We start from the raw sequence: 17,254 nt of genomic DNA on the forward strand, positions 1-17,254 counted from the left end.
GTTAGACTTCATGATAGGAGGAATTTTCATGTATCAAGGCTGGATAAGCACAACATTTTCCCTCTGCAATAAGAGAGGGTCCAGATCTAAGAGTATGACAAAATACATACATAATAAATAGTTAAAGATCCGTTTCAAATGTATTATTAAAAAAAAATAATAAAAGAAACAAACAGCAACTCCAGCAGAGACCACTAGAGTTCTCCTTCTCCCAAATATCCCTAGCACCATCCTAAACCCTGTTTACCCCAGAAACCTGAACTGTGGACAGACAGAAGAGGAGAGAGAGAGAGAAAATTCAGACACAATAAAACTCTGAGGGGAAAAATATGTGGAAGGAGGAGGCAGCAGCGGCCTGGGGAAGGGATTGAAAAGTTTCCCCTGGCTTAACTTCTCCCCCCCTGCAGCAGCAGAAGCAGCGCCAGCAGCACAAGGTGAGAGAGACTTTTAAGTCTGGGGAGGAGGGGTGTGTGTGCGGGAGGGGGGGGTGAATTTACAGCCCTGTGGATATTTCTGTGTCTGCCTCCCTGGCTTTGGGGTGCGAGAGACGCCGTGTCTCATGCTGGGTGGATTTTTTTTTTTTTTTTAATATGATGGAGGATTATAAACATGGCGCCTTAAAAAAACTACAAAATCATGTACACACTGTTCCAAGGAGATGGGGGAGAGGGGACAGGGGAAGGGCTGGGCACCAGGGGAGGGGGCAATCCTTCCCCGCAGGGTGCCGTATGAGGAGGGGGGAGCAATTATACTTAATAATAAAATGTGTGGGGCTGCGGGGGGGAGATGGAAGGCGGGATTTTTTTATTATTATTATTATTTCATTTTTCGGAGTGGGCAGGATTATCTGGCAGCCCGCTTGGAAACCGAGGAGGAGAAGGGGACGGCGGCGGAGCGCGTGTGATTATTAACGGCGATTATTTTTGTCCCCACACCTTCCCCGGTCGAATTTCGGCTGGGAGGCGGCGGCGGGTCCCCCGCGCCCCCGTGCCGAGTTGCAGCCAGCCCCGGGGCCGGGGCGGGAGGAGGTGGGGTGGGGAGAGGGGAGCTCCGGAGAGAATCGCCGCTTCCAGCGCTCCGCGCGGGCCTGCAGGGCGCGGGGGAGCCGGGGACTCGCGTGAGAGGCGAGGCCGGGCAGGGTGTGGTGCAGCTCGGCCTCAGCCCCGTCTCCCCCGGCCCCGCTCTCTCCCGCACGCGGTGCCACCGCTTTGCTCCCCACTCTCCCCCGCTTTCCTTTCGCTCACACACCCCCGCCGCCGCCGCATTTCCTCGCTGGGGAGGGGGATGCCTGCTCGGAGGACGGGTCTTGGCCCGAGTAATGGCAGCTGCTCGACAGCGCCGAGGCTCCACAGGAGAGAGACGGCGGGGCCCCCGCAGGCCGGGCGAGGGGCCATGGCCGCCGTGCCCGCGGGGGGCAGGGGAGGGGACGGGGAAAGGGTGAACTCAGAGCCCCAGCCCTCCTCCGCCGGCGGCAGCGGGCGGTGCCACCCCCGCGGCCGGGACGGCCTCGCCGCCCGGCGGGGCACCGGGGCCCGGCATCGCCTTGGCCGCCGGCACAGCCCCGGGGGCTTCCCCCCCTCTCCCGTGTGCTCTGGGGCAGGGCCCGGGGGGTAAAGGGGGCGATTTCTCCGCTCTGCCCCCCCGGCTCCCCGCGGCCTCCGGGGCAGCGCCGGGAAGGGCCCTCCCGGGGCTGTGCCGGACTCGGCGGTTCGGGAATGCGAGCTGGCGACGGGCTCGCTTTTGTTTGCGTTCTGGGGATCTTTGTGTGGGTGCCCCCCCGAAGCCGCGTTTGCAGACAGCTGCCCGTGGTGCACTTTGTGGGGTGTTCGCCTTCACCCCTCCCTCGGGGCTGCTCACAGGCCTGTGTCTCCTTTCTTTCGGGGAAAGGATGGAAGTGTAGGTGTGGGAGCGCCCGTGGTAAGGATGATGGGGAGCTTCGTGCTCTTTCCTGACCTTCCGTGTGGTCCAGACAACAGTCCCCCTATAAAAAGCTGATGTTAAGGATTTGGGAAACTTTGTGTGTCTTTTGGGGCTTATCCGGAAACCAGTAGGCTTTAGGGATTTGGTTTTGGTCTTCTGTGAACTTTACAGACGCTAGAGATGGGGTGGTTTGAGAAGAGATAAAGGAGTGAAAAAACTTTAAACCAAAAACTTTTGGTGCTGTTTGGTTTTATAATTTAACCTGGAATCATCTGGCATAGTCTCTGTATTGTTGGAGTAATTCTATTTATTGTAGTTTTAAGAAGATCTTATTGCAGTTGAAAAGAAAAAGAGTGGAAAATGCTTTCTTGTCCTACTTAATGCTGATATTTTTTTTCATTTTTCTTGCTTTTGTAGGAAATAGTTTAATTCTTTAGGGGTGAATGCTGAGGCAGGTGTGAGGAGGGGGAAAATGGGAGGGGAAATGCCAGTTTGTGGTTCAGGTTGCACTGCTTTGGGTTTTTTGAGTTCCTCATCCTTCAGTATGAAGGACCTGGCATCTCTCCACTTTTATTTTTTAATTATCAATCACTCTTGAGTGTGCTACAGAAAGTCTTTAGGGAAGTCAACTGTTTGCTGACTAATGTTTTGTTTAAAAGTGGAAGTGCCCACAAAATAATTTCCACTTTTATGGGATTTATGGCATTAATTAATTCCCACTGTGGATTTATGGCCTTAAAATGCCAGCTTTTCCATGCCTAAACAAACCCTCTGTGCTTTGACCCTATCTAGTTGCATGGGGAAGGGAGGGAAGGGAATGGTTCATGGGGTGAGTAGTTCAACAGAGAGCACTTTATCTTGCTGATGGTGAGTTTGGTTTTAGTGAGTGGGGGAAAAAGTGACTGTGTTGATGGCTCTGTTGGTTGTGCTATGGATGGTGGTCTCTGCAACTAATGCTTGGTAGCAGTAGTAAAGGTCTCAGTGAGAAAAATGATCTTCCTCTCCACCTCATGAACCAGATAATGTGATGGAAATTGTCTTGTGCTGAAGTCAACTTTGTAAGGGGAGTTGGGAGTCTGTGGATGTTGGGAGGGGGTTTTAGAACTTTGGTGATGTGCTAAAGATACTTTTAAGCCGTTTGAAGCTTTGTAGCAAAAGTTTTACAGGTATTTCACCTCTGAACGTGTTGCTTGTTTTGTTTTTTAAATCTAAGCAAGCACTTGGCAACTATTAAATATAAATGTAAAAAAACCTAATTGAGTTTGTTCACCAGAAACCAAAATTCTTAAAAGTTTGAGATAGTCCTTCTGTAGTATGAGGCAGAGCAATGCTTCATAACTTTTCAGGGAAAAAGTGAGCACTACTGGAGTGACAAGAGTTCCATGAGTGGAATTGCTGTGCACAATGTGTGACTGGTAGTTCGTGTGCTGTGTGTCCTTGCTGTTTGCAGGCAGTAGGAATTCTGTGGGTGTCTGCTGTCCAAGTGTCCTGGGGTTCCCCTGCCTTGGAGCAGAGAGGAGAAGGTTCTGTTCAGCCTGACCTGAGGCTCCTGCAGCAGGAGAGCCTGGGTTGTGTTTTTTGGCTTAAGGTCATCTCCAAAGCAAGTGAGACAGTGCAAGGCTGTGAAGTGTGCTTGGTATTTCTGCCTGCACATAAATAAAACATACTGGGTGCTGTTAGTGATGTGGTGCTCCCTGGGCACATGGGCCATGAATTTGGCCTCAAGCTCACCTTGATGGCTCAGGCTCCATCGAGACTGTTGTGCATCTCTACCAGTGCACCACAGCTTGGGGACCACTGAACTCTGCCATCTGCAGTCACTGGGTTAGAATAAAATACCTCAAAAGGAAATAGATAAAAGATAACATTGAAGATGTTTTCTCACTTTTAGGCATCTAAAAGTCTCTGTAGATGCCTGCATTATCTAGTTAGCTAGCAAATTGTTTCGTTTCACACAGTTTGAGAATGAGGGGGAATTCTAGAATAAAGAGACATGTTTTGAAATTGAGGAGCCAATTTCAGTCAGCTAAAGTTCACAAATTTTGGACATACCTGTAACTAATTTTCATAGTAACTGCCTTCCACAGTCTTTCAGAGCATTTATCTCTGGAAGTGTGTGAAGACTTCAGGCAGTGGGAATCAGTCCAGGCTAAAGGTTCTGAAAAAGGGACAAGGTGATGATGAAGATGTCTTCAGGAAATTTCTGATTTGCTTCTTAGATGACTTTTTAGCTAGACCCAGATTAGCATAATTGTCAGTAAAAGATGTCTTTTACCCATAATGCAGGTTGTTACAAATGCTAACTAGAACTATAAACAAAATTAGTCTGTGCAAGGTATGTGTGCCTCACTCCAGTGATGAACTTGGTTTGTAAAATGTGGAATTGTTTAAAATTACCAACGAAATGCACACAAGATTTTACTTTCCTGAATAAAGTAGAGTTTGGACATTTTTTTCAAAAGTTAGAACAGAATTGTTGGAGCAGTTCTTTTCCTCATATTTATCCAGTACATATATGAATTTGTTTAAAATCCTAACCCCTGATTTTATTAATTGCAGTTTTCCTTCCATATAATAGGACTTTGTTTAGCCATCATTTTTGCCCTGATTGTTCAGGAGGTAATGTAGGATCATGTTCTTTATCTGCAGAGGGTTTTGTACCTTGGTTTTTGTTAGGTTTGCTTAGTCTCAGGATGTGGTGAGCACTCCCACATTATGTGTGTAGTACCTGGAGCATGGTGCCCTTGGTAGCTGGGCAGTGCAGAGTATGTCATCTTTTATATAGCTCATACATTTTAGGCTGTCAGTGTTGCTTGTGCTAAACATTGTGAACAAAGATTATTCTTGTCAGGTTCTGGATCATTTTTCATCAGTTGAATGTAAATTTAGCTCATAATTGGGTTATTGTTCTAAGGTTTAATCTTCCAGTGGCGAGAGTACAGCCTGCAAAGTAGGTACTTTATAAAATGACGTAATGATTCCATTTTTCAGGAATTTCTTTATTGCTGAGAGCATATGAAATGCAAAACAAATGTGGAAACCCCACAAACCCCTTCATTCCTGGGTGTAGGGATGGTAACTGATGGACAGCACAGAGTGGCTGTGTACAGTACAACAAACACTGTGGCCTCGAGCCTGCACAGGTGAGCTCCTGGCATTCATATTTACTTCTTCTCTTTTTTTTTTTGTCCCTGAAATGACCAGGATCTTTTAGTCCTGTGGGCAGGCTACAGCAGGCACAGTGGTGATACATACTGACATGTCCATGAACCCAAGTTAAAGCTCATGGTGTCTAATTTTAGCCAGCTTTGGTAATATCCCATCAGAGCCTGATCCTGTAGCTGCACCATGTAGATAAATCCAAAGTGTAGCTATTGAGAGTTTTGTGTACAAAAAGACTGGTTTTTAATTTTCTTCCAATCTCTCATTTTACACTTCACTAGAATGCAAAAGGTATCTGTTATGAAAATACAGAGAAATTAAATTTGAGTTTAAAGCATGTTACTGAGAAAAAGGCAAGAGTATTTATAATTTCAAATTTAGAAATGTATTCAAAATAGAAGTGAAATATGATTTATTGGTGTACTTACTAACAATCAGGATATCTTTGCATGTATCTTTACGCTGTATTTAGTTTTGAATTCCAGGATTAAATAATTGCAGAATAAAACATTATGATTTCAGGATTATGAATCTTCATACAACTCTCACTTACACTATCATATAAAACTAATTCTTAAGAAATAATTTTAACACCAGACACATTGAAATTTAAAGTACTAAAATCCACTTACTCATTAAAAAATTAATTTAAACATACCAACAAAAATAGCAGTAATATCCCATTCACCGTTTCTGTGGAAATTGTATTTTTTGCATGCAAAGAACTGGACTCACTGTCATAATTAATTTTTTATCTGTAATAGGATACTATTGATTTGACATCTAGTAATTTTGAAAAAGAAGTGTTGAAGTATTCCTTCTTACCTCTCCTTTCTCCTATGTTTGTTACTATGTTAAATATAAACCAACTTGCATTATATTCAAATTGATGATTTTAATGCAGCTGATTTAAGAATGTTTTGGTTACAGAGCATAGGACTGTGCTAGTAGGTGTAGTACCCAAAGCAGTGTTTTGGCAAGTGGGTATTTGTACTTTGATCCCATGCACTTGGGGCATGGCATTGTTATCTGGTCTTTTAAAGAGAGCTGGAGGGGAGCTGTGCTGTGACTCATGGGACAAGGCACTTAGTTCACTAATTTTAGCAGAGCGATTCTTGTCTGTCAACCTTAGGTTTTATTTGAACCTTCTGGAAAAGAGATGAAGTGAAACAAAATGGAGCTGAGAGAAAATGATTAGCAGAATCTCAGAGTAGCTAGAAATAGTACACAGTGAAAAAGAAATTAAAAGTATGTAAGATATGTTTATTGCTCAACAAATCTCTAAGATCTGAGAGACTGATCAGAGAGCTTTATCTTTCTTAGCACGCTATCATTTTCTGTTAAGTCTCACACAACATTTATGTGTTCAGTAAGAGAGGATCTCTCTGTACAGATACCTGTTTGCAATTACAGATGCTTCTCAAGCCAAAAACCAAGCACCAGCCAAGTCTGCACTGGCTGCTTGTGCCTTATTACTATTTTCATGGTGTCATTGCTAGTAAAAGAAAACTTCCAAAGAGGACAGAGTCTGTCCTTGCATAACACTGCAGTGTGTGCATTCACATGCACAAATTAAAGTGGAAATTTTGCCTCAGAATGGAGCAGGGATTCTCCATTTTCCTTCTGGTCGGTTGTTAATTTTGTGATCAGTGTCTTATGAGCTGTCATTGGCTTCAGAGACAAGCTGAAACCCAGAGTTTACGCACAATCTCCTTCCCCCAAGCAATTACTAGGATCCGGGTTCAAAATTGTACAAAATCAAAACAAAAGAATTGCTATTTCATAAAATGTAATCACAGGCCACACAGTCACTGATTGTTCACTGATGAAATTTGATATTCACTGCAGAAAATTCATTGTTACCCATAGATTAATATTAATATAATGATGGAGACCTAGATCATATAAGCACTTGTTTCCCACAGGCATGAAAATGCATAGGTCTTAGAGCATACTGATGAATAAGTTTAGTTCCACAAAATAGTTTTAAAAATTAAAACCTTACATATGACTCCAATATTCAAGGAAGTCAAAATTAGTTGTGCTGTTATAATTTTATGTAATGCTGTATTTTTGATTCTTCTATGGAATTCAATAGCGTTGTTACATGGGCATTTTTATGCCTATTCAATATCAACAGTATAACTTGGTTTTTTGCACATGCTAAATTTTAAATTAATATTTGTTTCCATTGAAGTTAAGGCACTTTTTCTACATGTACATTAGTGTTTGAAGGAGGTTACAGTGCTTAGGAAAAGAACAGAGAAAAATGGATAATATTTTTCTGTTAGTGATTTCTGCCATTTTCTTTAAATCTGAAATCCTGTGTGTTGTGGAAAACTTTAATTATAGATAAACAAAATGGTGAAAGAAGAAATTCCTACTGGAAAAACCAATACCATTATGAGAAGAAAGGTTTATTCTTACATCAGGAAAGCTAGAAAATAGGTATGTCAGGGAACTGTGTATTTTTACATAGTTCAAAATTACGGAAATTGTGAATGTGCAAGCAGGTTAAGTAATGGTTTTTTTTAATCATAGAACATAAATTAAAAACCTGAGTTCTGAAATTTATCTTGATCCATCCTGTTTTTATCATTTACCTGCAAACAGTGGGCAAATCTAGACAATCTTTTTTGTTCCACATAACAAATTGTTTAGAGTGGGTAATGTTCTCCTCATGTTGTGCTTCTATTCCTTCTTTGTTAAACATTCAAAATTGCAGGAAACTTTATTTTTTATTAAAAGTGAAGAATTGTTATTATTTATTTTCCCAGGAACCAGACTGACACCATTTTTAGCTTCACATAAGTATAGTTGAGAATGGAGGACATTCTTAAGAACTGGCTGCATGGACTTATCTCAGGAAGCTTCAGTGTCAGTCATTACATGCAAGCTGACATTTGAATACAATATGGAACACTGAATAATTTGGCATTGGTTCTAATATTTAAAAAAAAAGAAAATTTTAAATTTTTTCTCCAATAAAAATAATTTTCTTAAAACCTCTTTGTGATAGTAAAATATGAGGAACAGTGAGAAGGGATGTTAATGTTGCTTAGAGATAACTCAGGGTGTTTAACCTCTTAGGAGTCTGACTAGAATGGAATATCAGGCTGTTTAAAAGCTGCCATATTAAAATATTGGTTGGTTGATTGATTGTTTTTTGTGTGTTAAAAAAAATGTTTTGTTTCACTAACATAACTTTTCGAAGGAGAGTGCTGATGCATACCTGGGAGCGTTTCAGACAGTGTTGGAAAGTGAGAAACATGGACACTCCCAGTCTGTAATTGTATCTTTCAGTTTTGTAGCTTTGTGTTCATCTTCTGCTTACACTGACCTGAAATAAATAGACTTTCAGGAAATATTTGTTGTAAGAAAGAGATTCTTCCTTTTCCTGCACACTTTCCACTCTCCTGGCTCCCAGAAGGCTTCTTTGTAAATCTCCTAATTGGAAGCATACTCTCTAACTTCTCTCTGGTTCCAGACATGAAATTTCTTTTGTTATTGAACTTGCACCTTTTAGGAAATACAGATTAAGAGTCAATCATCTCCAGGAACCAGTTTTATTGTTTTGTTTTGGTTTTTCTTCAATTCATGTTGATATTCTTTTTCTTAATAGTTGTAAAAAGTAGCTTAAAAATAACCCATTCTCCAGTCAACCAAGTATTAGTCTAAGTTGTAGCACTAATTCCTGAAAACATGGAGCTTTCAATAAAATGGAAAGACTTTTGTTCCTCACACAGGCACAGGAAATACCAATAAATATCAGCTAAAGCTGTGTGGTGGTGCAGATCCTTGGAGTGCAGGTGCACCAAGGAGTGAGGAGCTGAACAGGGTTTGCTCTGCCAAGTTAGTGGATAAGCAGTTGCAGTATTTCCTGGGCCAGTGGGAAGGAATGGTATCCAAATTTCTGCTTGGCTCTTCTTCCAGGAGAACTGCCTTTCTTGATCAAACTAGTATGTCATGTTATCCAGCCATCAAATGTCTCCTAAAAAGTTAAAAATGAGGCAATTTTCTGAGGTAGAAAGCTACAGAGTACTTGTTTTCCATAATAATCCAAACAATAGCAATTTAGATTATGGCTGCTGTTTTTACACATGTTGAAGTTTTATCTGTTACATTCTTTTGAATGTTTTAATTTCTCTTTCCTGTAATAACTGAATATTTTAGCTGTATGTTGAAACCTACTGCTTTTTAGGTCAAGTCTGTTCTGTCCTTTCCACATGCCTTGCAGCCTCACTGCAGTGCTCTTTCTCTTGCCCATTTTCCAAGAGCTTCTTCCTAGGTTACAGGAAAGAGCCACGTTGTATCTGCTTCTCTGAGGGATTTGATGGAGATAAGAGACCTTGAGGGGCGAGTTAGTGAAAGACTGTAGTGGTTGTACCAGTAAGAGCTGGGAAATGCACATATGAAAATAAGAAAGGGAGAGTTTGTTGTGAGATGCACATTAAGGGGAAATCGAGGTGCACCCTTGTCACGGGAGGCAGCACCACTGACTTTGCTAATGCCATTTGGTGCAGCTCTGTTAACTTTAGTGGAGCAATATTAGTTTACACCTGCAGAAAATTTTCTCCTGAATCTCTGGGAGTGAGAATATAAAATGAAGTGTTTATGGGTGAGTGACAGAGAGAGTGCATGCGAGAGAGAGCGCACAGGCACACACTTCAGGCCTGATTGATTGTATGAAAAAAAGCCTGGAGTTGAAAGAACATTATTTTAAATTAACATTCATTATCTTCACGCGTGAGATAACAGTTCACTTTGGACCAGATCCTAACACCATTATGTTTCCTGAGCAGAGACTGCTTTTTTTCTTGAGTTAGGTTTTATTCAGTATAAGAATGGCAAAATGTAGTCAGATCTTTGACAATTAAAATATATGGATTAGTCACTACATATTAGAAAAAGCTGTGTTATTTCTGTCAGGAAAACATGTATTTTTTTCTTTTTAAAATAAATGGTTACATTTTCTTTGAAATGTGAAATAAAAAGTAAGGTACCTTTTTTTTTAGGTCTCATCTTATGCCTGGAAAAGCTTGCAGCCATTTTAATTCATGCTGCATTCATTGATCTAGCAGTTAAATCATTTAATCACTGTGCAGCTAGGTCATCTACCTATTGGACACTGTTAAAGTGTTCAGGAATACACTTTGGGTTATTGGCTTCTAAATTACACTTTTGAAAAGAAAAAAGAAAAAAAAAAGCAAACAAACTGTGAACACCTCAGTTAACTGATGAACATTATACAGGAAAACAATGTGAATTCATTGTCTTATCACTCAACTTTTTTTTGTTCTGCACATAATATAAGTAGAAAAAAGCACATCATAGCAAACAAAGGGAAAATCTGATTTTCATATTCTTTGGCAGTTCTTTTAAATACATAGTTTTGTAACATTAAGTCATCTAATTAGGCAGCAGCTTGTATGAAATATTTTCATAACAGACATAGTTTGTGAGCATGAAAATGAAAGCCACATTTTAAAACTATAACCCCAAATAACTTTCTGAATTTAAATATTAGTCTGAAGATGGCTTGCTCTGTAAGTATAATCATGTGAAAGAAAGTGGGAGAAATTTGTATTTTATGTCAACATCGACTAGAAAACTTAACACCTTAGACTTAAATGCTGCAGCTATAGAAACCCAATAATCTAAATACCTAAAAAGGGGAATAAGTGTAGCAGCAGTTAATACGTGGCAGTGAAAAGCAGAGGAAAATTCTGTGTGCCTCTAAGTGTCCTGTATTTCCTGAGAGGGAGCTACTCACAATCAAATAAATCTCCTCTTGGTTTGCAATAGGCAAGTATCTTGTCCAGAGAGAGATGGTAAATCCTTTGGCAGTGATGCACTTGGCACCAGAGGTTTTTAAAGGGTCACCCATGTGCTTTTCAGTTATTTCCCTGCAGGGATGAAAAGAGAAGTTTTTGCTCTTGTGAGGTAGTTGTCTGTCTGAGTGCAGGTGGAACAAGGAAGTCATGTTTCATATGAAGATGGGAACTGTATATCCCTTTTTTCCGTGAAGGCTCAGAATGCAGACATGCCAATTCCATCTGTTTGTGTCTGGGTCCCTTGGCCTATTTCCTTGTGCTTTCCTCATCTACACCGAAAGCTTCATCAGATGAGAAGTTATGATCATGTTAAGTGTCTCCCTGTACCTTCAGCAGAGACACTCTAAACAGAGAGAATCAGTTCTTCATCTTATTTGGTGTTTTCTTAATTATTGAATTTTTCAATGGTTTCACTTTCCAACTTCCAGTAGCTACTCTGCTTTATTATGTTAGTTTATTACAATTTTGGTACAACTTCTTGGTATACTTTCATCTGGGCATTCTGGGATGTCATTCCTTTTTGAAGTAATGTCATGATGTATGTACATGAGGAGTTGGACAGCAGAGGAGGAATTTGGCTAAGGGTTTGAAGGTTTAAAGGAATGTCATCCCCCTGCTGAATAAGACCTCAGTGAGACACTTTTTATAGGGATCTGATACTTTTGCTCTCTTTCATTTGGAAGAACTTTGAAAGGGCTGCAAACTCAGGCGAATGTGCTGTGTCCTCACTGTGTATTTCTTTACCAGTAAATAGGGAATTCAGTCATGGAAGGCAACTGGGTGAGCTTAAAGAAAGAAAGGTGCTGAAATCAGCAGCATGTCAAAGGAAAATTGGAATTCAGTGACAATAAAAGCAAAGTGTCAGTGTTAATGCAACATATTTTCAGGTTTTGAAGAGCTGAAGATGCCTCTTAAAAGCGGCTTTGGGTGGCTGAATTGCAGTGTAGGAGCTGTCGAGGACAGGGTGTTAAAGAAGGCTGAAGTCCTGGCAGGAGAGCAAACAATCATCCCTTGAGCTCAGCCCAGAGTGGTGGGTGTGGTGACCAGATGATTATCAAACAATGCATGAGGTGCACTATTGCAGCGGGTATCAAACCTTTTCGCATGTACGTTGCTAAATTTAAGAAACAAAAAGAACTCTTGACAGCTTGAAATTACAGCCCCGTTTTTCTTCCGAGTTCCACTGAATTAATGAAATTAGCCGAGCTGCCAGAGCGGGTGGAGAGCTGCTGGTGAGCGCTGTGGCAGCAGCCCCACACCGGGCAGAAGCGCTGATTTACGCTCGCTTTGCCTTGAATTTAAATGATGACCTTCACTTCCTGCCTCACACTACAGCAGGCTGCAGTGGAGGGAGCTCTGAGAAGGTGTTTGCTAATGAGGCTCTGGCACTTTTGATAGCTGTGTTAGGTAATCAGAAGGTGATAGATGATGGTGTATTGTGTTTGGGAATTTCATTTAAAGTGTATATTTATGTACTTACAATTTTGACCCATTCAAGACATTTGTATTATCTGTTGGGGTTTTCCACAAAAGTAGTGATGTTGCCCTGGCTGCATTCCAGTTTGGCTAATTACATTCTGAGTACCTACATACCTGTAAAATTTCATCTGGATTTTGTTACTGTTGTTTATTTAAATCATAATGCATATGTACTTGGAAACTTATGAAATAACAGCACAGGATAAAAAAAGTTAGGAAAATCCCTGCTCCAAATTACATTTGGTATTTGTGCATGAATATCTATAGTGTGGCATGATACAGTACAGAAAAAATATGAAGTGGCATATTCAGTAATAGCATTCATAGAAGAGGTAGGTTTTCAGAGTTTATGAAATAGGTTAAGTTGCTGAGTAGTGTGCACTGTTAAACATATGATGTATTATGCAGCAGGAATGGATATAATTCACTGGTAGGAGAAATAATGCTTGTTTGTATTGTAGTTAAACTGTATATATTTTTACAAGGTTATCAGGCATGGATTTTTCATGTGTGTCAACAAGGGAGTGGGAGCCAATTTATGTGGTGATGTCAAAAGGACTTAGGCAATCACGGATCTGCACATGGCAATCATCTGCTGGCACAGAAATGTTTCTCTTCTACATACAAAGGCACATTTTATCATTTACCACTCAGTCTCTCAGAATCCTGCTTAAATTACAGTAGGAAGCACTTGCTGTTTGTTACTGTAGAGTAAGAGGTAGGTGAAAAAGAACACAAGCCACATCCTGTTGTGGAGAGTCATTTTGCAGAAATATGAACTTCAAAGCTGCAAGCTGGCTCTATCAACTGATTGATAATAATAGTCAATATTAACCTGGAATGGATTTGCAGAGGAGATCAAAATAATCCAGTATTAGACCATGCTGCATAACCATGGCAGTCTAATATTTACAAGAAGTGTCGCAGTGTTCTTCCAAAAATAACTTGTCTGTTTAGAGATGCTTCATCCACAGTGCATATGTAGCCCATTAGACAAAGATATTAGAAGTAGATGGAAAAACAGTTTTCATTTTGAAAATTATTTCAAGGAAAATGCTTTTGATTAATACTTGTGAGTGAAATCATACCCAAGTCAAATAGATTGTTCACAAAAAGAGGTTTAGGGTTTCTTTGGTTTTCTAGAAATGGGGAAAAATATTTTGAAGATATCTTTGAATTTACATATTAATACTGGTGTTTCTTATTGTTAGTAGTTCTTTTTAGATACTTCATTTCTAGTAAAAATAGTAAATAATGTACTATATACTTATATAACAGAAAAAAATTATGACAATGGCTTCTGAATTATGGCGTCTGAAATTTGCTACTCTTTAAATTTTTGTCTGTTCAAAGGCTTGGCCTTGGTTTTGGAAAGAATTTGTCTGTGTAACCCAGCTTAAATAATTTTACTTATTTCTTCTGTATCAAACTCAGTGAAAATGCCATCACAAGCCCTTGTGACAGCAGCCAGCCTGTTGTGTGTAAGTGGAAGGGTTGAAGCCCCATCTGTCAGTGCTCTGAGACAGACAGGTATCTTACCCACTTTAGTGTCTGTCTACTTGGAGATTCTGTCGTCTGTGGACTTTTTTCCTGCGAAAAAAAAATCAGGAATACTTCAACAAGGAAAGCCATCCAGCATCCACATGCTGCACATTATGGGAATAAGATCCATGTGGCTTCTTACCTTTTCTTTTTTTTTTTCTCCTTCTGTATCATTTATTAAAGCTGTTATGGAATATCTGCTTAAGGGTAAAGGAGTTTGAATTGTCACTTAGCCTCATTAAGGTCTTGGGCTTAGTGTTTACCACTTCTGCTTTCATCAAGGCCACTTCCTCAGAGGCTTTTGCAGGAGACACATATGTTCTTATGAATAACATTCTTCATTTTCTGTCTCAAATCATGGTAGAATTTTACTTTTTAATCAGCAGGTTTTCTTTAAACTCAAAATTTTATTGCTGGTGTTCTGCCTCTAAAGCAGAATTTGTTATTTTATACTTTTATGTTGTGGGTTGTCTGCTTCTGTATTCTCACATTTAAATGCTTCAGGCTATTCATTGTGTGTTTTGTAGGGGGTTTAACAGTTCACCCATTTCCACACAGACTGTCAAAGTCAGTTGGAGACTGTCAGAATTTGCTATCAGACTGTCACTACAGTCTGCTTCTCCAGAGCACAAAACCTTGTTAAGCAATAGTTGAGGTACTGGAGGTGATGCTATCTGTAGCTCCATCAGTAGCTTCACCCTGTGCTCTTAGTGCTCTTTGACTGGTTTCTAGAAAAGACTCCATGCCCTCAGGTGCTTAGTGGCCAGGTGTAGCTGTTGAAGTCACTATGATGAACTGTAATAGTGCCCTCAAAATAGAAAGAGTTGATTTACTAATAGGCAACTTTTAAAAAATATGTTTTATTCACATAAACATTTTCTATTTTGATTACTTTGTTCTCCCTCAGAATTTTTAAAATTTATCTGAGTTTTCTTTCTATGGCTGGGAAGAAACCAAAAGTGGCACAGTTGGTACCTTATATACTTATTCATTGCGAAGATAGAAGACTGGTCTTAAGTGAAAAAACATATAGGTAGCCCAGTGGTTGGAATATACATGAAGAATTCATGTCTCAAAGAAATCTGGTTATTGGTAAGCAACCTCTCTTTATTTTAGCTGTAAATTTAAACTTTGAACAATGAACGTGCTTAGACTAGTGATGTGCTTATTCGGTTAAAAAAAGAACAAGATTTTAATAGGAAAAAATTATCACAAGACAAAACAGCACATGATCTCATTAGCATTTATGGATTGCTAAACTGCAGTTTAAAAGTCACATTTCTGTCTAAAGAAGTTTTCCACAATAGTCATACAAGCAACATTTAACAGTGTTGTTTTAGTTTGTTTACTTGGGGTCAGATTTTCAATGATCAGAGTGATTAAAGTTGCAGTTGTCTGCAAAGGCAGCACTAATTAGCTGCAATTGATGTTAGTGGGACTTTGAATAAATGTTGGTTCTGAAAATCTCATCACGTATGGACATCATATCTGTTTTCAGTCGTCTTTGGAAATCTGGCCCTTAGGATAGTTTACATCTTGTCTTGTTTCAGTGGTTTTCCCTTAGCAGTTCCCCATTTTACTCTGCTCAGGAAGGTCCATCGATTTCAAACACCATTTTGTAGTAATTTCTGTATCTTAGAGTTTATACTTGTCAGGAGGGGTAGATCGGCAGAGGAGACTTGGCCTTGGCTTTCCATGCAGTATTTTAATTGGCTCAAATAACATAAATAGTCCTTTGGATAGTTCTTTTCATGCATAGATGTTTAAGTGCTGCAGAAAAGGGATTAGTGTAATTAATTTTGCATTTGGAAATGGTAGTGTAGAGATATGCAGTGACTTGCCTGAAGTTAACTAGCACAGGAGGCAGCTACCAAGTTAGGAGCCCTGGCACTCAGTCTGCTTCCTTCAGCAAATGGAGTTTCAGAGTGCTTGATCTATCCACACAAAATAACCAGACAAGAATCTTCTAAATGTAGTGATTTGGTACTTAGGCAGTGTGAGTCATGTTCTGGGATGCTGGCAGTGGTTTTTTGTGATATTTCCGTTTCACATTCAGCTTCGGGGGCTCAGCAGGGGCTTTGGTCTGGTTGCCATATGAAGTTCATCGGGGGTGACAGGGGAAAGCAGCTTAATGTGCTTATGTTATTTTTGTCTATAGTAGAAATTTATGATGGGGACTGTTTCTGTTTTGCATAAAGTCACCAAAATAGTACATTGACTGTAAGCTAACTGGAGGTGCCCAGGACTATTTACAGCAGAATTGCCTGGACAGTGTTAGTTATTGAGTGTAATTATTTTGATCTCACAGAGAGCAAAGCATAAAAACCACTTATCAGACTTCCTAAATTGCACACCCTGTTAATTATGATGCTGAAGTTGGGTACCGTCACTAGGCCTTACAGACTCAGCTTTTTGTGTAATGGTTCTCAACAGTAAAATGGAAAAAAAAAAAAAAAGAAAAACAAATCTTACAAAGTGCTGTGGGCATAAAAATGTTGAAGGCTACAAGATCCCCTGCCAAGATGGTTTGTGGAAAATCACTAATAACCTTATCCAGCTGCTACTCACCATGGAGTACTTACCATTCCTCTTGCCTTGCTTTCTCAAAATTGACTGTAGAGGAATGTCTGCTGTAGGTACCCTGAGAACTCTTGGGCCAGTTTGTTTGCTTTTCTCTACCCCATCAACTGAAGTGGATTAAGCAAATGTTTCAGGCAGGAGAACAGTCATATGGTCAGTTTTCCTTTAATGCATTCCTGTAACATGCTCAGCTGAGGTTTGTTCCTGGTCCCAAAGGCTAGAGACCCTTGCCTCCAAGGATTCAAGTAGCCAACAGTACTTTAGTGGCCCCAAACTAAGGACAGATTACTCTTTAGGACTCCTTCTCTTTAGCACAATGAAAAGGCTCAGGATGCTTAATGTTTTGTTCAAATTAAAAGATTCTCCAGATTCCTTGTAGCAGAGTCATTCTTCTAGTTAGAGCTTGATTTTGAGAAAGAAGTGCTATTTGTGGGCCTTTCAGGTGTCTTAGATGGGAAGGCATCTGGTTGAAACATGCAGATCTGGTTGCTGAGTCAGTGAAAATACCTAATCTTTATTACTTTTATTTACAGCCTGCTTATATTAATAAGCTAGGAGTTAGATTTCTTGTGAGTTAGATTTTGACATTGGTGTTCCAACAGAGTGGCTGAAATTTTGCTGTTACTTTTGTTACCTTCTCCATCTTTAGCACTGGAGAATCCCATATATTTGAGTAGCTTCATGTCGTGCACCAGAAATTCAATAAATGTGTCTTTGATCAATCCCTGTGGTTCTTG

At 40.1% G+C, this 17,254-nt stretch overlaps 1 protein-coding gene across 5 annotated transcripts in view; it reads left to right on the forward strand.

Moving 5' to 3' along the window:
* The first annotated feature begins 223 nt into the window (after positions 1-223).
* Positions 224-17,254, forward strand: part of ZMYND11 (zinc finger MYND-type containing 11) — a 106,183-nt gene continuing 89,152 nt past the window's right edge. For 3 of the 5 annotated variants that reach the window (XM_058019151.1, XM_058019175.1, XM_058019185.1), the window contains exon 1: positions 224-434. The gene's annotated coding sequence lies outside the window, so the exon portion shown is untranslated. Of the gene's footprint in view, positions 435-856; positions 901-1,896; positions 1,918-17,254 lie in introns of those variants that run through there. The other 2 variants (XM_058019159.1, XM_058019167.1) reach the window with 2 other exon arrangements.

This window comes from Melospiza georgiana, chromosome 1 (genome assembly GCF_028018845.1).
Source record: "Melospiza georgiana isolate bMelGeo1 chromosome 1, bMelGeo1.pri, whole genome shotgun sequence".
Classification (NCBI taxonomy): Eukaryota; Metazoa; Chordata; class Aves; order Passeriformes; family Passerellidae; genus Melospiza; species Melospiza georgiana.